This window comes from Falco rusticolus, chromosome 3, assembly GCF_015220075.1.
Source record: "Falco rusticolus isolate bFalRus1 chromosome 3, bFalRus1.pri, whole genome shotgun sequence".
Lineage (NCBI taxonomy): Eukaryota > Metazoa > Chordata > Aves > Falconiformes > Falconidae > Falco > Falco rusticolus.
The window spans coordinates 19,794,590-19,820,256 of NC_051189.1; the positions used below are offsets into that span (position 1 = coordinate 19,794,590).

The 25,667-nt window shown below is 43.1% G+C and overlaps 1 protein-coding gene across 2 annotated transcripts in view; it reads left to right on the top strand.

The window, feature by feature from the left end:
- SAMD12 (sterile alpha motif domain containing 12) overlaps window positions 1-25,667 on the top strand; it is a 180,487-nt gene that overhangs the window by 144,978 nt on the left and 9,842 nt on the right. The window lies entirely within an intron of this gene.

Here is a 25,667-nt window from a genome sequence, read left to right on the forward strand (position 1 = left end):
ATGGTCCCAGTATGCCTTCATCTTAGTTCAAAGTTAGCTTAGGATGATGGAGGAATACGATGCACCAAAGCGTTTACTTTTGCCTGTCCCAAGTAATTTCAGTTAAAATCAGATTTCCTTCTTATGTCACCTTCTGTTTGTAAACCCCCCCAAAATTACACACCAAGTCCATCACAGTGCTGACAAGCCAGTAGTGTTTTTTGTTGGATCTCCGTTAAACAAAATCCATGATAAAGCTTTATGTATCAAGACTACTGTAAATTTAAAAATGTATGCGCTGTTGACTGTCCTAGGACCGGTGTTTCTGTATATTATTTTGAAATGCAATGCAAAGCCTAAAGAATCGAGATTTCTTGGCATGATAATGTATATTCAAAAAATGTTGGCTGAAGTCGGGACTTGTTTTTAACTGTTTGGAAGGGGCTCAGGGAAGGAGACGGGGAGCATACGGGGGATGGCTATCTTTCCCAGACAGTTGACTGACGCTGTGAATAACCAAGTTCACGCACAGGAGGCACGACTTCACAGCTCTGCTTTTCGCATGTTGCTGTCAGCAAATCTTTCAGAAGGAATCAGCACAGAAATAGGCAGGTTTGGTGCTCACCAGCAATCACACCCGAACACCATCTGGAGAAAACAAGAAACCCCGGGAGCAGTTTGTGCAAGTGGGTTCGGCAAACAGGTTATAATGTCACCTGCAGTGCCTGTAAAATGCTGCCCGGTGTCATTTTGTCAAAGGATAATGAGAAAAAGGAAAATATCTTGATACTATAAAAAGTATATTCTTGTGCAAATGTGCAGCCACATATTTAGATCAAGCTCTTCTTACCCCACAAGTTTTTGATTAAATGAGTTATACAATCCCTAGGCAAAAGCAACTGTGTATTTTCTTTAGGTTTTGAAATTGTATGGGTTTTAGTATACATTTTGTTTAACTTCATTTTCAGTCACTGAGAAGTGGGGAATGATTTAGATTTATCTTAGGTTGAGATCAATATGATTCAGACATTGCTGGACCTTTTTGGCCAGACCTAGTACAGGCTGTGGAGAACTGAGTGGGTCTGAACGTGTGCACTGAATGCTTTTTGGTCTTTCACTGTCCCCGAAACTGCAGTTTGTAGAACTAGTGATTGAATGCATTTTTTTGCATGTAAAATAATGAAAAGCAGCTGGTGCATTGCAGGGAACAGAGCGCCTTTGCATTGTCATAAAATAGGTTTTAGCAAAGAATTTTTAATACTTAGATTGTTCACATTTTCTAAAACTTCATCATTTTCTATTCTTATTTCAGTTTGCTTACCAGAACAAACCCTAGGAGATATATAGTTAAATCCTTTTGTTTTTTCTCTGACATGGGAAGTTCATCTTTGGACAATAGTTCTGTTTTTATTTTTCTGCTTTCAGATTTACTGCTAGCAGTTTGATCCAAGCTTAGCTGTAAATGAACATATGACTCATTCTCTAGATTAGAGTTTGAAAGGGGAGTCTTTACATGTCTCTCTTGTTGTTGTTTTACTTCCTTTTTAATATTTTGAGATTTGCCTTTTAAATTAAAATAGTCTGTAAGAGAAACACGGTACTACCTTTTCCAGAATTGGCCAGTTGTCAGTATTGACCATAAAAGTAACTTCTGTTAACAGAAGCGCCTGCTGATCTTTGAAAAGTATTGACATTTTTAGTAAATCATTGTGGGAATGGCTTTTTCTAGTCTCATATTGCAAAACTTTTGTACAAGTTGTCAATTTATGAGAGGAAATTTGAAAAAGTTCAAGAAAAGCAGTAGGCTGGATAACAGCAGAAAAAGCACTAGAGGGCAAGTAGAATTATAGGAGGGTTTGAATTTTTTTAGATCTAAATACCCAGTATTGCTATGACACTTCTCTGAATCAGTCATTTTCATTTAATACAGAGGAAGAAAAATGAAGCTAAGTGCTTTTGAAAGTAACCCCACTACTCTCCACATATTTTAAGCTTTAATCAGAACAGCAGTTTAAATATTGTTTAAGTTTACTGACCTAATCATAAAATGTTGCAATACAGTAGCAAATGCAATCAAGAACCAGGAACTACATCTGATTTCATGGAAAAGCACGGGATATCAAGAGGCATTGCTTCCTAAAAGAGAAGTCTTATACCTGAAGATATTTCTACATATACTGGGTTAAAGCAGATTAATTTCAAAATACTGATTGCTGCAATCTCTGCAGAAAAGTTTACAAAATATCTACGCTGTATTGGAGTTCTTTATAGAATAGCAATATTCTTTTCTCTTATAAAAAAAAAAAATTCCAGATTTTTTTACAATTCATGCCTTGCTTGTCTGCATGACTTGCTGCCAAACGTAGGTATTATTTCAACCCTCAAAATCCTAAAACTGTGGCCAATAGTTTAGTTTATCATGACTGTGACAATATTTGGTGTTGGTCTACAAGCTGCTGCTTCTGAAGTCAAGTGAAATTGTGAGTTTTCAGCTTTCATTAAGCAATAAAAAAGAAGTTTCTGTCCCTTCATGGTCCGGAGAGAACAGCTTGGAAATGTGACTCTAACAACTGAAAAATCAGAAAGCAGATCAATCTCTCGTATTGATTTTTCACCCAGCCTCATGGTTTTGTGGAGGGGATTCTGACTCTCGTTTTCTGCCAGGAGTAACAATATTGTCAATATTCTGTGATCTCTGGCAGTATATTTTACTGGCAAGATCAGGGTCTCACATCTTATATAAAAATAAAACTATTGATAGACAAAATGAGGGTAGAAATACATAAAATGGAGAATACTTTGAGAAGTAATTGTGTGTGAGTGAAAGAGCATCTATCTTAAATGTGCCCTAAAACTTCCTTTTCTGCAGGATTATTTATCTGTATATATGTAATTGTGTGTGTACATATAAACACATATATATATGCATGTGTGTTTGTACACACCTATAAGTGGTCTTGCTGAAGAGACAAACCTGCATGATCCTGCATAAGGCTGTATCAGTTTTATCTCAGGAGCTTTGATAGCTCACACACAGTTAGGAATCCTGCTGGGTTTCACAGGATACATCCAAACTCATCTCCTGCAGCCAGGAGAGAAAAGTACAGGGCAAAGTTTTGCTGTAATTATAGATGTAATAAACCACTTTTATATTTCTTCAGAAGCAGTTAACTGAGAACACCCATAAGCTTAGATCCAGCAATCTACTATTTTAAGATTGCCCAGAGCAAGTTAATTTTAGGTTTAGTGCTTTGTAATTTAACTAGAGAACTGCACCTAAAATTTTAAGATTGAGTTTTGCAGACCTTAAGAAGATTTGCTTCTTTGAGTTTATTATTATTTATAGTTGAAGTGTGTTTAATAATTTGCTGTGTTATGTGCACAAAACTACCACTACAATCCCTCTTTAGCTAATGGTAGTTGACAGTATTTTTGGGTTTTCTCCTGGGCTGTTTTAGAGACGCTGTAGTGAGATCTTACCCTGATCTTAATGAGATCCAGCCGGGAGTTAAATGAGCAATACCCTCTCCACACACACACGCACGCTCCAGAAATGTCAATGTGGTTGTTTTATTGTTCAAAGCCAGGATTTGGAAAGTGGCCAGCCTCGGGGAGCGAAGGGTTGTTGTGAGGGGCTTCTGAGAGGTAACCAAGACAAGACTGACTGTGGTCAGCAGTCCAGGACCCACACCTCTAAAGGGTAGGTGTTCTGAAAGGGCTACAACCCCACACAGGCTGAAAAACTGCTTGTGTTTTGGAGCTTCCAGCTAAATCTGGAGGAAAACATCAGTCCACAGCACAAGGTTCATCTGATAGTGTGGTCCAAATGCTCCCACTATTCACAACCCTGCCTTCAGCCGTGTTTCAAGAAGACTCGGTCTCAGTGCAGGTCCTCCTGCTGCTACGGAGGAGTCCCACCTGGGGAAGCAAACAGCTCCAAGACATCCACGGCTGGCTCACCCCATCCAAAAGAGGTGTATGTTATCCAAAAAGTAGTCACTGAATTGCATTTATTTGTGCATCTGAAGAAAGCAGAGAAAGAGGCAGGGGAAAGATTAACTGTTGTGTTTTTTGCTGTAAATGGCACAGAAATGTGGCTCATATCTGAGCTGCACATTTATGAGGCTGCCCTCAGCTTGGTGTGGAAATCTGACTGGGGTGTACCATGGGCTTTCCTGCATCCATCCTCCAGCCATGGGCACACCATGCCATTAAATTTAACTCTTCTGCTTGAAAACCTGCTGATCTGAAAGTGCCTTTCCAGACAAAAAGATCGTGCGGGATGAGCTGTAACACTTGCAGTGTGTTGCTTGTGTTGCTTTGTCTGCCTGTGGGTGCCCTTCAGACAGGCAACATCCGAGAGGAAACTCCCTGGTGAAGTTTCCATAGATCCAGGGAGACGGAAGAAAAAATGAGCAGGATGAAGGCCTGAGTGTCTTTGACTACATTTTACCATATTAAGTAAAGAAAAGTTCATACCATTAAAAAAAAAAACAAAAAACAAAACAAAAACACCACAAAACACAAACCCAACCAAACCAAAACCAAAAAAAGAAAACCCAAACCCAAAAACAAAAACCCAAGGGAAAAAGTCAAAGGAAACGTGTTTAAACAGCTAAGGGTGAGTCAGCATGCAGGAAGCTAATACACATGACTGGTGAGATTATCAGTAAATCTTTTTTCCCACTTTCCTCTCCCCCTCTTCCCCTAAATTACAGTTTAATGACTCTACTTTTTTAAAAAAACACCCCATGAATGAAGTAAAAAGCTCGCCGTTTTCCTGGAGCCCGAAATTTCCCTCTGTTCCCTCTGTCCTGCAGAGAGCTGGGATCTTTCCCGCTGCAGCTGCCGAGACACAGAGCCATGTGCCCGTGGGCTGGGGGCTGGATTTTAAAGCCCTGAACACATGTTAAAGCTCACTTGTTAATTAGTAGGTTCAGGGCAGAATAACTTTGATTTCACAATAAGCATTTTCAAGGCCATTTTTTTACCCTTTCCGGTACCTTCGGTCATGAGTATGTAAGTGAGGAGGTAATGCTGTAGGGCCTGGATTCATAGCATCCACTGAGGCACCGAATACCAAGGATAACCACACTTTTAATTGAGAAGCACCATCATTAATGCAGGGATCTAATGCAATTAAGGGTAGTTAATCATCATCATTAATTAAGGTCTAAATTAGGTGGGGTGAATGCAGTTATAAGGTCAGAGACTCTAGCTGATACGATTTCTATACGTAACGGAGGAAAGAGGTCTCCACAAGTCCTCCAGCTCTCTCCCAAAGATCTCCCATAATGGACCTTGCTCGGGCACTGATGCCAAAACCCCTCGCATCTGTAGTTCAGGCTGTCAGTCCAGCATCTTTCACAGTATCTAATCTTTTACTGGGTAGGTAGGGAGCTGGATTTTGGTTTGTGGGTTGTTTTTTTTTTCCTTCTTCAGAGTTGCAATACTTGATAGAATGGATGGAAGCACATGCACTGGCAAGCCTGCAGCGCTAATCCTCATGGGATGCCCAACTGCCTCGTTTCCTGAGTACGTGGTGTTCATCAGCGTAGGCTGACTGTGATGCAACTCCGGCCAACACCCTGAGCGTTTCATAGTCTTGACATAACTTGATTCCAGGAGTGACTAGAGCCAAATCTGCTTTAACTTCTCTTCTTCCTCATTTGCACTTACTCACCTCAATTTCGTGCCCGTGATCCAAGTCTGTAAAGTTAAACCACAGCCCAGGAGAGGAAGGTGGGGCTTCCTCCTTTGTTCCTCCAAATAGACCTGAAATAGGAACAGGGAGAAAGCAAAATTTCACTTCCTTTAAGATGCATCAGTTCAAAGCAGTAGTTACTCAATAATATTCACCAGTCTGTTCAAGCAAAGCTCCTACGGACCTTGAGTTCAGGTTCAGAACCTCGTTCATGGGCACTGATGGAGAATTCCAAGAGGGAATCCTAATACCACATTTTTAAGCCTTTAAATAAGGCACTTAAATAAGTGGCCCCACTTTCAAGGTAACAGCACTCAGCTCCCTTCACTCAGATTTCAATACAGATGTCTGAGACGGTTGGGAGCTGCTGCAGGTTCAGCATTGTTTAAACAAAAAACCAAAACCCAAGAACCACCAACACAGCCCTTTTCTGAAACCCTGTTTTGCATTGGCAAGGCACAAAATGCTGATTTCTACTCACCTCCAAGCAAAGGGTAAGAGCGGATGTTATGTTGCTCTAATCCTACTGATAACTATTTTTACAAAACAGACTACAGTACGTTTACTAGTACATGATGGAAGGGCATAAATAATTTAAACAACAGTTGTCAAAATAAATGAGCAAAGTGCATTTTGTGATAAATTACTCTTGCTTTTTTAATGTGTTTCTCACTTAGTTGCAAAATTCAGTAATTTGCAGTGGATCTCCCAATCATTAAAGTGAATTAGCAAGCCTCTACTCTCTTAGCCATAATTTTAATCTTAACTAGAAAGGAATTATTTAGTATTATTTTGGCAAGGGTTCCTCCTTAATGTTCTTTTACAGCCACAGTCTTACAGTGTAATGTAAGTTATGTATGTATCCTGGTGACTTGGATTTTAGAGCTGAAAGCTGATTATGGACAGTAAAGAATTTCAGATAGCATAAAGATATAACTGTTTTAAATAGAATTTAACAACAATTCATATCACTGGCTGCTTCAGTCCTTCCATTGGCATGCAAGTGCCAACAAAATTTATAGCTGCCTAAGGAGCACATAATGGGAAGTTATTTTTTAGAGGTGTAATACCACCAGTAATGTATACACAGAACGTACATCTGCTTGCTTGTGTTTAGGTTATAGCTTAAATGCTAGAACTCTGTTGTCGTTTGGTCTGGGGTTTTAATATATAAATATATACATCTATGCTTGTTCTCCTTTGTAGTTACCCAGGATTGTTTTTTTCACTTCCTTTCTCCTGAAGCTAAGGGAGGCTGCCACAGTTCAGCATCTCTGCAAATCAGAAGTGAAGTCATTTTTCCCTACCGGCCTGCGGGTGCCTGTGATGTTTTGTTTTGTTTTGTGCCGGGATTATTTAAAGAGAAAAAACATAGCAGAAAACCCACAAAAATTGGCAGTAGGCTTCAGGTACACTAGCAATAACCAAAGTATTTTTTAAAGCATTTGGCTTGCATGGACTAGTTGTGGAGATGACAGTATGTTTTTAAATAAGTCATCCCTGGTTAAGTATCACCGTGCATGCATTTTGGTCTTACCTTGAAATCAAGGAGCAAATTTCCCGTAAGTGTTACTCAGAATAAGGAGAAACAAACCAGAAACACTTAAATGCAGACTTTTAGGGGTAAGTCTGGCATGCATTGTGACACACCAAGGGTGGACTGGAATAGTGAAAAATATTTTTGTTTGGAGCTGCTGACACTGTGGGTGTATGCAGTAATCAGTGCCAACACAGAGAGACAAGACAAAAACCTGATATCCATATAAAGAGATAGGTAGGTAGATGGATGGATAGATAGATAGAGAGAGAGAGAGAGAGAGATAGGTAGGTAGGTTAGGTAGGTAGGTAGGTAGATAGATAGATAGATTGATAGATAGATAGATAGATAGATAGATAGATAGATAGATAGATAGATAGATAGATAGATAGATAGATGGGTAGGTAGATGTCAATAAGGGGTGTTTTCCAGATTCATCCCCATGGGGCAGATTTGACTGTCTATACAAGTGACCATGTTCATTCCATAGGCCCAGATACCATCTTCAAAAGGGCTGAGGTATTTTTGTGCTGGTTCTGGCCCCTTCATCTTGGTCACCTGTGACTTAAATCAGGGCAAATCATCAGCATTAAAAAGGCTTTTGTTTTGGGGAATAAACCTCAAAAACAAGCCTTTCATTTAGAAGTACAAATGGGATCTTTCCCAATCTCAGTGCCCTACTTTGAAATTGAATTTGGTGTTTCTACTGGAGTGAGAAACTGGCTGTTTATACAATTTGCTTTCACATTCGCTATTAAAAGGCTGAAAGTTTGAAGACTGTCCCAGAAATGTAACTTGGGGAGAGAGTGTCTGATGACACTAGAAACCAGCTATTGTAACCCCTGACGCAGCAGGGTTACAGCTGATGCTTTTAGGGTCCCCAGGTAGGTGCTGGAGAATTTGTCATTCATAGGGTATGTATATGCACGCACACACATTTCTGTGCATAAGTTTTGGCCAGTTCTTGCACTAAGCAACTGCTATGGGGTGGGGAGGCAAGGCCACAAAGTCCCAAAAACTAAAGGATTGGGAGCTACTCTCCATTTAGGGTGGATGTGCTTCTGGGTGATGAGAGCTCCATTAGTGACAGTCAGAATAGACTGAGGTGGTTCACTGTGCAGTCATAGGACATTTAACAGCGGGCAGATAGCTGGTATCAGACATTCACAGATTTTTATTTAGAGAAAAGAGAAGTCCAAGAATCAAGGAATCTGTGTAGATGTCATGGTTTAACCCCAGCTGGCAACTAAGTACCACGCAGCTGCTCACTCACTGGGTTCCCCTCCCCATCCCAGCAGGATGGGGAGGAGAATTGGGAAAAAGGTAAAACTCGTGGGTTGAGATATGAACAATTTAACAACTGAAGTAAAATAAAATATAATAATGAAAGTAATAATAACAATTAAAACGAAGGGGGAGGGGGCAGGGGGAGTGTGTGTGGAATAAAACCCAAAATGGAAAAAACCAAGTGATATACATTACAAATGTTCACCACCCACTGACCGATGCCCAGCCAGATCCCCCAGCAGCAGTCGGCAGCCCCGGCCAACTCCCCCCTGTGTGTATACTCAGCATGACATTCTATGGTATGGAATATCCCTTTGGCTAGTTTGGGTCAGTTGTCCTGGCTGCATCCCCTCCCAATTTCTTGTGCCCCTCCAGCCCTCTCGCTGGCAGGGCCTGAGAAACTGAAAAGTCCTTGACTTAGTATAAACATTACATGGCAACAACTAAACCCACCAGTGTGTTATCAACATTATTCTCATACTAAATCCAAAACACAGCACTGCACCAGCTACTGAGAAGAAAATTAACTCTATCTCAGCTGAAACCAGGACAATGGAATTAACAGGGAAACTGGTCAACAGGGCACAACTTCCATTATAGTCCTCCAAAACCTTTGTCTGGTCCTTAAAATCTGGAATTAAGATTTTAAAGCAATTTATAGCCAGCACTAGAATTAACAGTGATTTATCATAACTTGGTATTAAGCAAGTCTTGGCTGTTCCCAGCAAAGTCTGTAATTCTGCTGCCATGCAGAGAAGTGAGCACCAGCCAAGCCATTATCGGAAACCTCCATAGAAGTTACTCAGGGAGACTGTTTTTCACCTTTCTAGTGGTTGCCATGGTCTTCAAAAGGCAAAGTTCCCAAACTAATTCTGTCTCTCACAATCAAATCCTATAAAACATTTTTAGAGTGTGTTATTACTCATCAGTATGTAAAAATGGCACCGCCTTACTAAAAAAAAATCTGTTCCCTGTGTGTATTCAGATCCATGCGTTCAGCCATGCTTAACTAAAATAGTTTTGTTGCTCCCCCCCCCCCCCATTAGATGCAGCACCACTCACGGTTCATTTTCTCACTTGTTAGCTGAGGTTAACAGCTGGACAGGTTGGGCAGCTGGACTGTATGATCACTGTAGGTCCCTTCCAGCTGACCTATCAATGAAAACCTTGCTCTTGTGTTACTAAACCAAACGTTGAGGTCCCATCTACCTGCAGGTACCTCCCAGGCTTCCCTGTGTTCCCGCTGGATCTCCTGGGAGCGATCAGGTCTGGGGCTGGGGACGGGAGGCAGGTGACTGGCTCTGCGCTGGCTGTGTAGACAGTCTGCAGATGTAATATAGGTAACAGCAGTAGGTGTCTAAAAATAGTTGGATGAATCTGGGACACGCTTTCATTTGAAAGACCTTTGCTGGTACAGCAGCCCGAAAATACCAAGCGTGGTAGGTAGATTTTGGGATGAATGTGCTATATAATGTAAGTAGCTCCTGTGGTGTGATGGGGAATGGGTATTTTAAGCAATTAGCTGCTGTCTCCTTCAGTGGTACTTTTGCCCTGGTCTTTGGTAGATGACTCAGTGTGGTTTCAGAATGGATCCAAATCCTTACCAGAGATTTTAAAGACCATTTGGAGAGATCCAATTAAGCTTTGGCTGTGAGAAGCACAGAATGCTGTGTCTTCACTTTGGCTTTAATGGAGAAGGTTATCAAGCTTTCCAGAAACCTCTTAGAGGCTGCTACAAAGGTTTTGGAAGCAGAATCTCGAAAGACGGGGCAAAAAATGTGGTCTCAAAACCGTTTTTCATGTTAGATCAGGTGAACTGCAGTTGTGTAAAGATATTAGCCACTCAATCATGAGCTCGTATCCTAGACACTTGTCCTGCAGGCAGTCTGCTCTCTGGGAATAGGGGTCATTTTCTTTAAAGGTCGTTGCAAATGATATCTCAGCATGGTGGTATGGATGAGTTGCTGGATCTGCAGAATGTAGGTATTTAGTCATAATCACTTGTGATTATTTTATATATATAGTCACGATTGATAGATTTTGTGAGATATGTATGTCTCTCATTTTAGCTAGTTATTGTGGACACACAGCCTGTCTAGATTCTAGACACAGAACCAGCCTATATTTTGCATTTATTGTGCAAAGTGTTTTCAAAGTGTTGTGCACGCCTATGAGCACCTCGTTGTCGTATCAGAGGTGATGTCTGTCTACTGATAGACACGATGAACTCCTTTGTTCGTGGGTAAATGAGTATGCGATTGTGCAGTTGGTTTGTAAATTACGCTTGGATGAACAGCGCTCGGTAAAAGCAAGATAATCACCGTTCATTAAAATTTGTTTTAAAAGATCGTGTACGTACATAGACTTCCATTTCTGTATCTTCTGCTTTAACTCCAGATCAGTATCATTAATGAAACTGAGTAATTTGCTGTTAGCTGACAATGTGTTTATTGAGTATCTGAATTGAAATAGCAGGACTATAACTGCAGTGCATATTTTTCCCGTGCAGTTTCTTTACAAAAGGCATATACCCCATTTGTCTAATCCCTACTTCTCTGATTACAAAATAGTCAGCTTACATAAAAACAACTAAATTATATATTTGCATATAATACTGCTGTGGCTCTGCAGAAGCCATTTTGGGCTGTTCAATGCTTATAGTTTCTTTCATTGAAATGCTTTCTTATTTCACCAGCATTACTGCAGAGTTCTTCCAGTCTTTTGCTTGGAAACATTTTTTTTCATCATTCTGTTCTTGGTTGCCACAAATGAAGTAAATAATATTTAGTAAAGTAAGTAATAAAAGACAATAAAAGAGTACTGTTAATGTAGTTCTTTATGCCATTTAAACCTATGGGATTTTTGTAAGTTGGATTTCAAAGTCTTTGGGCAGAAACCAGCCTTTAGTTAAGTGTTTGAATAGCACAGTGGGACCCTGATTCATGGCTGGGCACTGACAAAGTAACACTACTAAAAATAGTTTGCAGAGTTGGGCCCTCCAGTAGCAAAAGAAAAGTTGGAGAATGCATAATTTGAAGAAATGCTCTGGCTGTTGCCAGTGGGTCTGCTGTCCCTATTGTTATTTAAAACCAGAATTAGCTGTGCCTGTTATCTGCAGCACAGTCTATCCATTTGCAGGCTGCTGGCTTCATTCTTTATTGCCTTTCTAAATCGAGTTAAGCATCAATGTTCTTTGGGAGACCATAGTCAGCATTCAGGGAGACACCAGATATGACTCTACATTATGAATACCTCAGTTGTGGAGCTGGCTGAAGAGGCTCCTGCTGCTGCCCATGACCATTCCTCCCCGCTCCCTGCCAGGACCGTTCTAGCTGTGGTGGAGCTTTAAAGCAGATCTGGGAAATGAATTGGTTTAAAGCTGTTGTGGGTGCTTACTACAGGCCACCTGATCAGGAGGTGGAAGTCAGTGAGGGCTTCTACAGACAGTTGGAGGTAGCCTCACGATCACAAGCCCTGGTTATCATGGGGGACTTCAACCACCTTGATACCTGCTGGAAAGACAACTCAGCTAGGCACACACAGTCCAGGAGGTTCCTGCAGAGCATCCATGATAACTATGTGATGCAGGTGGTGGAGGAACCAACGAGGTGAGGTGTGCTGCTGGACTTTGTACTAACAAAGGACAGGTTGGGGATGTGAAGGTTGGAGGCAGCCTTGGCTGCAATGACCATGAGGTGGAATTAGGATCCTGCGTGGAAGAAGGGCAATAAGTAGGATTGCAACTCTGGACTTCAGGAGAGCTACTTTTGGCCTCTTTGTGGACCTGCTTGGAGGAATCCCAGGGGGTAGGGCTCTAGAAAGTAGTGAGGTCCAAGAGAGCTGGCTGATATTCAAGCATCACTTCCTCCAAGCTCAAGATCAGTGCCACCCTGAGTAAGAAATCAAGCAAAGGGGGCAGGAGGCCTGATGGATGAGCAAGGAGCTTCTGGTAAGCCTCAAAGAGAAGAACAAAGTTCACAGAATGTGGAAAAGGGGACAGGCCACTTGGGAGGAATATAGGAACCTTGTGAGAACATTCAGTGATGCAGCAAGGCTAAGGTCCGTTTGCAACTGAATCTGGTGAGGAATATCAAATACAACAAGAGCTTCCCCAAGTACGTCAGCTAGAAAAGGATGACTAGGGAAAGTGTGGGCTTGCTGTCCTGGTGACAAAGGACACAAAGAAGGCAGAGTAACTGAATGCCTTCTTTGCTTCAGTCTTTACCTCCAAGCCATCACAAATCCCAGGACCTGGAGGCAAGCAAGAAAGTCTGGAGAAAGGAAGACTTCCCTTCAGTCGAGGAGGATCAGGATAAGAGATCACTTAAGCAAACCTACACCCACAAATCCATGGGCCCCAGTGGGATGCACTCCCGAGTGCTGAGGGAGCTGGCAGATGTTCTTGCCAAGCCACTTTCATCATCTGTCATGGAGAACAGGAGAGGTGCCTGAGGACTGGAGGAAAGGCATTGTCAGTCCAGTCTTCAGAAAGGGCAGGAAGGAGGAAATTACAGGCCGGTCAGCCTCACCTCCATCTCTGGCAAGGTGATGGAACAGCTCATCCTGGAGGTCATCTCAAAGCATGTCGAGAAAAAGAAGGTTATCAGGAGCAGTCAGCGTGGCTTCTCCAAGAGGAAATCATGCCTGACCAACCTGATAGCTTCTGTGATGGAATGACTGGCTGGGTAGACAAGGGGAGAGCAGCAGATGTTGTCTACCTTGACCTCAGCAAGGCTTTTGACACTCTCTCCCATAAAATCCTCATATGTAAACTCAGGAAGTGTGGACTAGAGGAGCGGACAGTGAGGTAGACTGAGAACTGGCTGAATGGCAGAGCTCAGGGAGTTCTGATCAGTGGTGCAGAGTCTGGCTGGAGGCCTGTAGCTCGTGGTGTTCCCCAGGGGTCCGTGCTGGGTCCAGTCCTGTTCAAAATATTCATCAACAACCTGGAAGGAGGGACAGAGCGTACCCTCAGCAAGTTTGGTGACGATACAAAACTGGGAGGAGTGGGTGACACACCGGAGGCTGCGCTGCCATTCAGCCAGACCTGGACGGGCTGGAGGGCTGGGAGGGAGGAACCTCATGAAGTTCAGCAAAGGCAAGTGTAGGGTCCTCACCTGGGGAGGGACAACCCCACACACCAGCCCAGGCAGCTCTGCGGAGAAGGACCTGGAAGTGCTGGTGGGCAGCAGGTTGCCCATAAGCCAGCAGGGTGCCCCTGGGGCCAAGGCGGCCAGTGGCATCCTGGGGTGCATTAGGAGAAGTGTGGCCAGCAGGTCGAGGGAGGTGATCCTCCTGCTCTACTCAGCGCTGTGGTGAGGAAGCACCTGGAGTTCTGTGCCCAGTTTGGGGCTCCCCAGTTCAAGAGAGATATCACAGTTTGTTTGCTGGTTAACTTCTTGAGGCTTTGAATCAGAAGCAAAAAGACTTTTTTAAAAAGCGGGTTTTTTTTTTCTTTCTTCATAACCCATTAGTATCTGCAAAATGAAAACCTGGGGTGGATTTATAGCAGTGGATGTAGAAGTGCCTATGGGAGTGGCCTGATCTGGGTAATAGCAATGAACAATATCCATGTGCATTGAAACACCTTCAGTGAAGAAACATTGAAGAAAAACTCTATCAGAAGATGTAATTTCCTGAGACATTATAATTAATTTCTCATCTGGAATCTGGGCCAAGAGGTTAGAGACAAAAGTTGTTGTTGGCGGGCAATGCTCCGGTGATCACAGAGATGTCTCTGGGATGCTCCATTAGGGACGCAGATAGATTAATCTCCTGGGAGCCTCTAACCAGGGGAAGTTGGAAAAAATGGGGAGGCCTGAGCTGTAGCAGCATGTTGTTACACCCTAGCGAGGTGAGATCATTTCTCTTTGTAATCTCAGAATTGAAAGTAGGAGGTGAATGACAGTGTCATTAAGAAGTGGGTATTTAACACATTTATAGCACTCTCAGTTCCCACACCCGTTGGGGCCAAACTCCAGAATCCTGAAATCTGGGACTCTTCCAGAGGAAAAACCCTTCATTAGTGGGGCAAACTAAGTGGCAGTTCCTGAACATCTCACACTGCTTTTCTGACAAGGCTGCTGTTTAGTTTTGCAGTCTCTGCAACATCATAGCTTAGTTTTTTTTTTCCATTTAGGCATTTTATCAGTACACTGTTTAAACAGAGCCTCTCCAGGAACCTAGGGCACAGATCTGCCTGGCTAACCTCCTAGCTAACCACTGCCAGCATCCATTTCTTCATGATGCACCCAGCCTGGTGCAGCCTAAGCAGGGATGAGCACCAAATACAGAATCCTTGAAGGGTGGGTTGGAGGTGACAGTGAAGAGGGCAAAAAATGGCTTAGCAAAAGATGTTCTGCATGTGTTTATTCTTGGGCAGTCTGTGATAGTGGCTGGGCTTGTAAAATAAACCTGATGATGTGGCTCCCTGAGCAAGTTACAGTGAGTCAACTGGAAGATTGAGTGTGAATGCTGAGCGTGTGTTGCATGCTCTTCTTCAATGACCGTGCACCGAGCTGCCTTGCGTTTACCATGGTAAGGGCACACACGTGGACAGTTAGAGTAGAACATCTGTTCTGCTGTAAATCCAGACGCCAGTTACCTGGCAGTAATGTGTTCACGGAAGCATACCCTTAATTATTCTGAATAGACAAATGCATGATGCAGACTGAAGATTTCAGACATATGGACATGCCAGAAGTTTCAAATCTTTTGTGGGTGAGGCTTTAGAAATGTCTTGAGGGGTTACCAGAACTTGTTGCAGCCCCACATCTGCTTTCGAATGATGTGTCAGCACTTGTTTAGGCTAATTATTAAAAGACTTGTAGAAATCATCAGAGGAAATTTTCACAGGTAACTTGGAAATCAAAGTCTTGTTGACTTCTTATGAGACTTTGGTGTGCAAATCACTTGGGTTTTTTTGAAAATCTTGTCCATCTTCTTTCTAGCCAAAATCTGTTTCATGCTCCAGTGGCAGAAATTCTTCCTTCCTTCCTTCCTTGAAGCAAAAATTTAATTGGGATCCATACTTTTCTGGCACTGGAAGAGAAATACCACATCCCATTAGATATTTTCCCCTGATTTTTGAAGCACAGAAGTTTGTCTGCGCATGAATTGCAATAAACTCTTTGGCCTGAGATAAAATGGTAGAACTTCTCCAGTTACAAATTCCTACCAACCTAATTGCCTACATAGCTGAAATATGAAAGGTGTTTAATAATAAACAAAGCATTATTTTTGTTTACTCTTATTTTACTTACCCATGTGAATTCCTTGACTGTGATGTCCATTTATTTGTATACTGCAAGTGGAAATTAAAAGCAAATCAGTGGCAAATGGAAACCGTTTGGCAGCATGGACACAATAAATTATCCAGCTGCAAAATGATACCAATAGTGCTAAATAAATAATTCCTCTAAAAAAATTTAGTACTTTGTGGATTGTTTGCAGGAAGCAACTCATTATCTCAGTTGTGTGTATGAATTTCTAAGAAGATTATTTAGTGTGTAATTCCCTTGTCAAATTCCAATATCCAAAGCCTCAAAGGAATTTAGGGTCTTATCCCTCACTGGAATCTATATCATTCTTGATATCAGTAGAAATGTAAGCATTAAACATGCTAATCCTAAACATTGTGGTACCTACATTTCACATGCTAATTGGAATTTGTAGCAATCAAATAAGGCGTAAAGTTTCAGTTCCTGTCACCTCTTGTTTGCCATTTAATTGCTGGATATCTACTCCGAGCCCGTCATTCAGCTTTCTTGATAATCAGTGAAGAGAGGAAGCTGGCAAAGAGTTTTTTATCCAATATGACAAGTAAGAAGGTGGGTCACCCTTCTAAGGGCTCTGTATTTCTCCACGGTTGGTTAAGAAGCCCAGATGACCACTGTAGGCTGCCTGCCTGTCTAGGATGGGTGAAATAAGTTTGTCTGTGCAACCACCATGTAAACTTCAGAGCCAAGCGAGCTGTACTCTGTGGAGGGAGATACGAGCAATGAGATATTCTCATAGCTCAGCCCAGGCAGGGGTGGATTCTCCTGTTCCACTTCTGTCTGTGATTTGCATTTGTCTGGGGTTGCAGTCTGCAGTTCTGCGTGGAAATACCCAGCTAACTTTAATCAAGCTACCTGTAGAAGTTCAACTGAATCATCTCAGAAGTACATGCAAGCTTATTTATTTACATCTCTAACCTTAAAGATAAGCTTCCAGGTGGGAAGGAGGTAGGCTATATATCTTTTTTTTATGCTGCTCCACTTCATGCAGAACAATTATGTATTTATTTCACTAGACAGCAAAGGCAAGTCTAGCGGTTTGTGATATGGCAGATGAGGCCTTCACCTTAACCACTGAGTTGCTGCTGGGCTGCATATTTCACTTTCTTGCATCCATCAGTCCATACTGGTATGTTCTGCAAGCAAAGAATCCAAATGATAAATTAATGTATTTTTCCCAATACGTCATTAGCCCCGAACCTCTCTGTTTAAAGTGTGGCAATGCCCTTCTGTCTGACTTTTAAAGGTCAGTTTCTACCTGGTATTGAATTATTTTCTGCCACTAAGTACATTGGTCCCATCCTTGATTTACACTGGGTATGCCTCCACTGCGGCACCTGAGAACATGTCCCAGCCCTGAGCGCTGGATGCCCAGCTGGTCAGTGATGACTGTGTGTGAGGGTGAGGATGGGGAGTGTACCTTCTTCCTAGGTATGGGCTTCCCTCGGAAGGAAGACTGGTTCTGCAGGCAGCTGGGGCGGTGTGGAGGACTCCAGCAGGTCCTGTAATCTGCCCCACAGGACCCACCTGCGACACATTAGTGGTTGCTGTTGGAGTCCATGGGGTCTGGGCAAAGAAAGCATAGAATCCACTTGGTTTGGGTGAAGGGGGACATCACACAACATTTCACTTGGGATCGCAGCAACTGACTGCCACATCATCTCCACGGCACTGAACAGCCACTGTGATCTGAAACCATTTGTATACATTTCTGTGCAATCCTATTTTCAGGAAAATGTGCGTAATGCAAAAAGAGACAGAAAAATATGCAGGTGCTTTGGAGAGCCTCCAAACTAAGATAATAGGAAAGGGGCAAAGCAGAATTTGCAACCGATCAGAGAGTTCCTCTGCTGAGCTAATTATTACTCCAAAAAAAAAACCCCTGAATGACTGAACATCTCATGCCTTCTGAGCACTAGCTAGATATTCTTTGTTTCATACCTGTCATGTTTTCATGAATGACTTCTTTGCTTGGCTCTGTGGTCGAGATAGCCCACATAATTTCAGGCCTTGGACTTCATGCCTTACTTAAGAACCTCTTTGATACAACCAGCCCATCCTTCATTATTAAGGCCTTCTGCAGAGGCAGCATTACTGTTAGCTAGGGTCTCTGGTGGATATACATCAAGATACAGTCTTAATAATCACCTAGGGAGCTCTTCAAAGGTGGTAACTCATTTTGATCTCTGTAGTTCGTTTTCCAGCTGCCCAAAGAGAGGCATGAAGCTTGATTTGCAGAGTGTCAAGCACTCTCTGCTGCCTGCCTTGTCACAGCATCAGTTGCAAGGTGGAAGGGACCTGTGCCTCAGACAGGACCTCCGCTCGCTGCACCACTCTCCGTGAGTTTCATCCTGCAGCTGGGATAATTTGACCAGGGGCCTATGATTTGATTTGGTTTGATTTTTAAAACAGTAGTTGTGTATACACCATGATACTTTTTCTGTAGACGTTTATGAGAATTCCTGGAAGAGTTCCTTGTTCTGGTCACAGCCAGTTTGATAAGGATAAAATGGTGACTGCTTTTTTCCTAGACAACCCAGTGGCTGTGGAGGGCCATGCTGGACTGTAACATTGATGGTTCAGCAATCAATAAGCAGCATTTTCCAGATAAAATCAGACTTTGGGGCAGATGAGGAGAGGGCATCATCAAAAAGCATATTGAGAAGTCTGCATAGATGATCAAAGCCAGACTTTGCCATCTTTAGAGTCCTGCTTGTACCCCTCCCTGGAGCTGCAGCTTCCAGGCCCAGAGTACATATTCCAGAGGATTCCTCAAACCCCCATCTCTCCTCCATAGGGTTTTCACCTAACTCAGGAGCCCCACATAGCTCTGACAGCCTGAAGCTCTTGGTGCTGGAGCCAGGAGCTGGACAGACAGCACCAGTGCAACCTTGTAGCTCTCTTTGTGCCTAACTAGTAACCCTAAAATAAGGCATGTCTTGTCACTGATGGATTTTGAAATTGAGGCACTTTTTTTTGGTGAAATGGTTGGACGCTGTGTCCACGAGGATAGCAGCAGTTATCTTCCAGGTGGAGGTTTGACATTGTGCATTAAATGAGGTGGTGGGGCACATGCTGAACTCCAGGGATAAAGCAAGTACTGAGTGGCACTGAGATCCCCTTTCTCTGTGTTCTGTCTGTCTGGTGCTCAGAGCAGTGCAAGGGTCCTGGGAAAAACACAGTGATAACGCAATGTCGTAATACGGGTAAAAGGGATGTATTAATTAATTCCTTCAAAAGGCTAACCTAAAGTGCCTTGTTCAACTAATTGGGGGGTGGGGGGTGGGAGGGTGGGCTGGGTGGGCTGATTTTGTAGGCTTCATGATGTGTTTTTGTTTTGTTTTGTGGTAAATGCATGCGTGCAGTCTTTTAGGTGGTTTCAGTAGGTATAATTTTCCCCTTTCGCTTGGTTAATCATTTCACAGAATGGAAGCTTTCATTGCAGAGAACCTCACAGTGAATATCTCCCTAAAGGTGGACAGTTTGTTCCACCTATTAATCCTGCATAAGCTCTGCATAAACAGTGAGGGAGTTGTAGCTCCAGAGAGTTTCCAAACCCTTTTGCTATAAAACTTCAATTTTTCTAGTGAAATCTTTGGTTTCATGTGATTATGTTTCTTAACTTAATGCATATTTCACTGAAGATCCTAAAGCAAGTGATAGGAAGATGCAATGGACAGAACTAATTCCCAAATCTGCTGCACACTTCTGAATGGGAAGGCTCAAAAGTGTCCTGCAGAATCTGCAGAAGAAATGCAAGGTGTTGAGATCAGAGCAGCCACCAACCCACTGCAGGCCACCAGGGACCATGTGGTTAAGCACCTTATGTGCATGCTGAAGATACCACTTAAGGCTACACCTTTTCCAATTTCACTGGGTTTGCACCATTCCTGGTGCTTCATATTAAAACCCAGCCTCTCGAGATGAGAGCAATGGATATGCAAAGGCTCACGATGTGGTGCAGATGGCTATTTAGAGCCACAGACTGTGGAAGACTATTCATATGTGACAACCTTTTTCACTTCCTGCAGAGCAGCCCACAAGGACTTGTGAGATCAAGAACTGATTACAGGCAGGCAGTGAGAGATGCGCGTGATAAGGCATAAAGTCAGTAATATCTCATACGCATTTTCAGCTGAGACCATCAGACTCCTTAGCATCACAATCCTTTAAATCTTTGCTATAATTTGAGTCTCTAGAGAAGATGCTGGTGGACAGCCAATTCACTGTTCACAGTGATGGGTAAGCATGCAGCAGATCAAGAGAAGTCTTTGAAAGAAGCTATAAACACTAAGGAAGTGGTTGCATGCACTTTTTCAAAATATTTTAACTGCTTGTTAGTTCAAGGAAATCATTGTGATCTGTTGAATGCAAAAGTGTTTTTTTCTTTTTTCTTTGTATATTTGCAGCAGCAGGTAGGTGCTGGGGTGTAGGAAGCATCTTGAGAAGAGAGGAATGAACACTGAAAGAAAAGAGTCTGTCCCAGTATTTTGGCTGATTTTTGAACCAGACTTTTAAGCTCGGGAAATTTTCACATGCTGGTTAGGCTCAGACATAAAAAGGACATAATTTCTTGGGACACGTTTTTGTTCTAAGGTTTCCAGATTAACACTGTAAAATCAAGCTCAGGAGATGCTAAAAGGCTTTTAAGATATTTTTCAGAACAAGGCTGTAGTGTGAGCTCAAGCCCCTTAGAGAGATGTCCACCATGAACTCTGATTTTTGAAGGAAGGGGCAAGGAACCAAAATGCCTTGAATCAATGTATGTCCTTATTTTGTTTAACCTAGTCGAGTTGCTGAGAGTTTTGCTTTGGTAGGGAAGCTGGAGCTGTGTGTGACTCATGAAGAGACTCTTGGCTAATCTGAGTATTTGAGGGCATTGAATAGCTTAGTGAAACACATTTTGGACAACTACATTTCCAACCCATTCTGTGTGAACCAACTGTGTTCCGCAGAGCAGCTGCGATAACCTCTGACTAATTGGCTTTTCGGAAGGTTACCTGCTGAGAGCATCTGCCATGACATCCATTCTCCCAGAAATGTTTCATCTCAGAATTGCCTGATGCCGGCTACAGAGCCCAGCATTACAGGCAAGATGTGAGTTTTCTCTTGAGTCAGAATATAGGGGAAAGGATCTGCCCGACCTTGTTGAATGTTCATCATCTGTCTTGAAGGCCTGAGCGTCCCGTCTAAACCACCTTTTGAAGGCCACCCTGAAGCCTTCCTGGAGACAAGATTTGCCGTTGATGCAGGCAGCGAATCTGCCAGCGAGCCAGGATCCCGCATACCCATATACTCCTGATGTCTTATTAGGGCTTTCACACTGCGCCAGGCAGCGCCACGCACAGCACCGTGCCCGAGCAGGCTGTGCGCAAGCTGTATGCCAGCTGCTGCCTCAAAGCCCTTGCGTGGACCTGAGGCCACTCCGAGTGAGCAGTGTGGCAGTACATAAATAACGCCAAAGAGTTTATTGCTTAGAAAGTCATTCTCTTCCACAGGTTTCATAGGGGAATATTTGTTCAGTAGCGTATATATGGTGATGATATCAACAGATATTAAAACTATATCCAGGAGGATTAAGAGTAGTTGGTTATAGGAGCAAGTTGTCCAGAAGAAGTGGTGGTTTCAAAAAAAAAAACCCTGAATTCATCCTCGCAGAAATAGCAGTTCAGATGTCAGCTGCTGTTTGTTTTAAAGATTCTGCTCCGCGAGTCTTGTGTTGATACATCAATTTCCCTGATCATTTGAACAAAAAATGTTGTTTCATGATTGTGTTTCACAGTTCATGACAAATATGCCCTAGCTGTATCCTAAAAAAATAGGGGTGAAGGAAAAGCAACATTTATTTTTAATTCCATGTATTTTCAGCTTTTGTGATTATTTTCATGGCCTCATTAATGAATGCTGAGCACTTGGGATTAGGATTACTGTGTTTGATGCTTTAGATGTTGTACTCATAGATCACCTTTTCTGTCAAGCTGCTCCAAAACTAATGTCTTGATTTCCTGCTTGGCAAGCAAAATCAAAAATCAAAAGAAAGAAGAGACTTCCTTCCTTTCCCCCTCAGTATATTTCTGCCACATTGACACTGCGTTGGACAAACATTAGATAACCTTCAATTCTGTATCAGCTACCAGGTCTTAGTAATGAGGGGAGAATCTGGCGAGCCAGACCAAGACACGACTTGTTGGGAATCAAAACGAAATTGGCAGTCTTATCAAAACCCATCCACATCTCTGTTTTCTCTCTCGGCTACTGAGTATTGCGTTCAGTCCATTGATCATTGTGTCACTGCTTAACACGGGCTGTGACACTTGCAGCAAGGCAGCTGGTGTTGCCTCTGTGCAGCCCTGAGGTTTGACTTGCTGCCTACACCAGCCGGGGCTGCTCTGACCAGAGGAGGTGACTGGGAAGTGGACGGAGCAGGCTGGGGAGCATTGCTTTGCCACCTCCTCCGTGCTGGCTCCAGCTAGCTCCAAGTGTGCAGATGTTTGAGGTAACCTTGGATCTCTGGCACTGTTGACTTTGGTTATCAGCGACCTGTTAGGTAATAAGGATGTGCAGCAATAGCTGCATTTACCTAGAGGTTAAGAGAACTGCCGCTGTTCTCCACCCAGAACAGTAATGGGATGGTTTTGTGATAAAATGAAACCAAACTCTGGTACGATTTCAGTCTCATCTGATCTGGGGCAAATGGTTCCTGCCCCTGCCAAGGCCGCCCCGTGGCACCATTTCCCAGCCCCCGCTAATCCTCCTTCCACCTTCCACCATGGTGACTGACCGGGATCAGCAGCTTCCCAAGCAGTTGTTTTGTTTTTACATTAACTACCATGAGCCTCACAGAGACACGTCACGCTCTCACACCTCAGTGATAAGAATTCAATGTGCAATAAAGAAAAGGGTAAATGTAGGAATGGGTGGCCAGCCGTTTCCTTTTGTCGGTGTACAAAATTCTTCAAAGGTAGTGATATTTCTAATTAGCAAGTAGCAAGATGCAGCAAGTCTGCAATAATGTACAGCTTATTATAATGCCTCAAGTGGCATGAAAAGCATGAAGTGAGATGTCTGTGGCCTTTCTGACACAGGAAAATAACTAATAAATGTGGCTGAATGCAGTTTTTCACCAGACTCCCAAGGAACGGTTGGTAGATGTATATTGGAAATAGGCACTTTTCATAATAATCACTTCTGAAATGTCCTAACCTTAGAAATATAGTATAAAATCAGTTCCAGGAGAAGAAACCTAGCAAAGCTAATATATGCTTGTTTTCTTTATCAGAAACCCTCAATTATGAAAATGTGACAAATGGGTAATACTGCTAGGTTGAGCTGAATTAACGTGTTTAAAATGAGTGAAAAATATGTCCCTTTCCCAGTTAGAAAAAAAAACCACACAGCACAGGTACTCAAAAAATGAAATGCATCTCTGGCTTTGACATTAATGTTGTCTTTCTACAGCAGCTTCTTGAAAATGTCATGTGAGATTAGATCTGCATGCCGTTGTGTTGGTAAGCGTACAAACCCCCTGCAAAGGGCGGTCTTTGTTCCAAGAACTTACAGTCTCAGGCAAGGTTTTCAAAGACAACTGCTTATTTGTGATACCTTTTAAAAAGATCTTATTTTCCAAAAGAGCTGGGTACATACGGTCAGAAAATCAGGGTCCTTAGAGGAGTCTGCAGCTGGGCACCAAAAATTATATAGGTAATGAGGAAGAATAAATGCTTCTAAAATGCTGTCCTCAAAAGGCAAAGTGAGAAGAGAAGGAATGGGCTAGATGACCACTAAGGCTTCAGTTTGCTTGCTCTAAATGCAGAGCCAAACAGAATTGCTAGTGTTTCCTTGGCCAGTGTTGCTGGTTGTGTCCAGACTGGCTCTGCTAGGTGCCCTGCATGGCTCAAAGTGGTTGTGCTCCCTCTGCGGTGTGGACAAAGCCCAGGGTGGGATCAGTCCCCATTTCTCCGCATTCACAGGCTTTTTTCTGAAGCATGAGTACGAGCCTGTGGCTGAGACAATGCGGGTGTCAGGGGAGTTTCAGCATGGGTGCAGTTCTGAGGCCAGACCTGATATAATTAGCCAGTTTACCCATTTGATTGTAGTCCTGCAACTCTGTTGGCTAGGCAAGGTATTTTCCATTGCTTGGGAGAGCCTTTCAAATTTTCCCTTCTTTGCAGCAGATGAACTATTTAACCTCAAAAAAAGTCCTATTTCTCCTTCGTGAGGCAGGCCTGTCTCTGTGGCTGCTACACAGATGGGAGATATCCTCCAGTTCACCTGCAATCAAACACTTTTGAGGTGAGGTATCAGTTTGCCTCTCTCCAAGTTTAAAACCTCCTGCCCTAGATGTCCCCTTTATCTTCAGACCTGCTTAATGTCACCATTGCTTGCTTTTCTGTCCCAGGGGATGTGGTCAATTATCTGTCTAGACCAACTGAAGGCTCAAAAAATTCCCACATGTTCTCCCACGGAATGAAACAGTTGCTGAGTCCCAAATGTGCATCTTTCTCAGGCCACTGCTTATGTGGGTATCTCATGTGGTAGATGATGGTAGGTGGTGGGGAGATCATCACACCACAGAATGTTGAGAATAAAAGCAAGGCAGCTGTAAAAACTGAAATCGAAAGTAGCACCATAATCAGATGAATATGCCTACATAAGGAGGGAAATAGTTAAGGAGACTTTTTTTATTTTTCCTGTTTCATAGGACAATTCACACTGAGGGGTAAAGTGCTCATGGCAGGTTGTGGTGGGTTTTTTTAATCTTATTCAGCATTCTTCCAGCACCTACTGATTTAACATCCCATCCTTTCCCCACTCGATCAGACTTTCATGTCCATTGCTACAAGAGTTCAGGGCTGGGGGAGGCAAATATGGGCAAACTGACAGCTTGGCAGAGCCAGTCATCCCGCACCCCACAGAGAAGACCCCACCAGGCATGATTTTGATGGGGTGAAAAGCAGAAATCCACTGCCAGCCTGAGTTTCAGCTGATGCGAATGCTGCCTTGGCAGCATCAGCATCCCATTAACTTCACAATTTGGAATCTGGCCCAAAAAAGCCGACAATCCAGCTCTTCCCACACATACAGACACACACATTCATGCAAGAAGCAGGACATCAGCTGGAAAGGGTGCAAAGCCCATCACAACGAGTCCCATCCCAGCACTGCCCTGGTCACAGATCTGGTCGGTAAAACTGCTGGTGGGTGAGGGCTCTGTGATAAACAAAGCTGTGTGCAAACACATTGAAATAACACGGTGAACTTGCCTCGGCATGGCTTCTTGGCTCCAGAGGCTAGCGTAAGCCTGTGACGGGCTTACGTGCATTTTTGTGGCTACATGCTGAACAAAAACTGCCCTTCAGTGTGAGCAGCCCCACGCGGGCATTCATCTCTGGAGCAAATCCCCATCACAACATGCAGAGTGTTAACATAATTTAGGTTGCAAGAGACCTCTGGAGATCTTTCTGCTCAACTGTGCTTGAAGCAAGGACAAGTTAGGTTGTTCATGGCCTTGTCCGGTTGAGTTGCGGATATCCCCGCGGGTGGACATCACACAGCCTGGTCAGGTAACTTCTACCAAAATGTGACCACCCTCACCAGGGAGAATTTTTTTTCCTCGTATTTAGCTGTCATGTCTCTTGTTGCATCTTGTGTCCGTTACCTTCTTGTCCTTTTGCTGTGCATCTCAAGGAAGAGTTTGGGTGGAGGGGGAAGACGTTCCAAGTAACCTCCACGTATTCCTCCTTTATGGTGTGATCACCTTACAGCTTTGCAAGGGCTTTCAGACAAGGAGTAGCAGCCACCCAAACTGGGTGTGCTTTATTGCTTCTAGTAGGGAAAGAGAAACTCTCTGCAACCTCCTAATTATCTTATGGGGTCTGAAGCA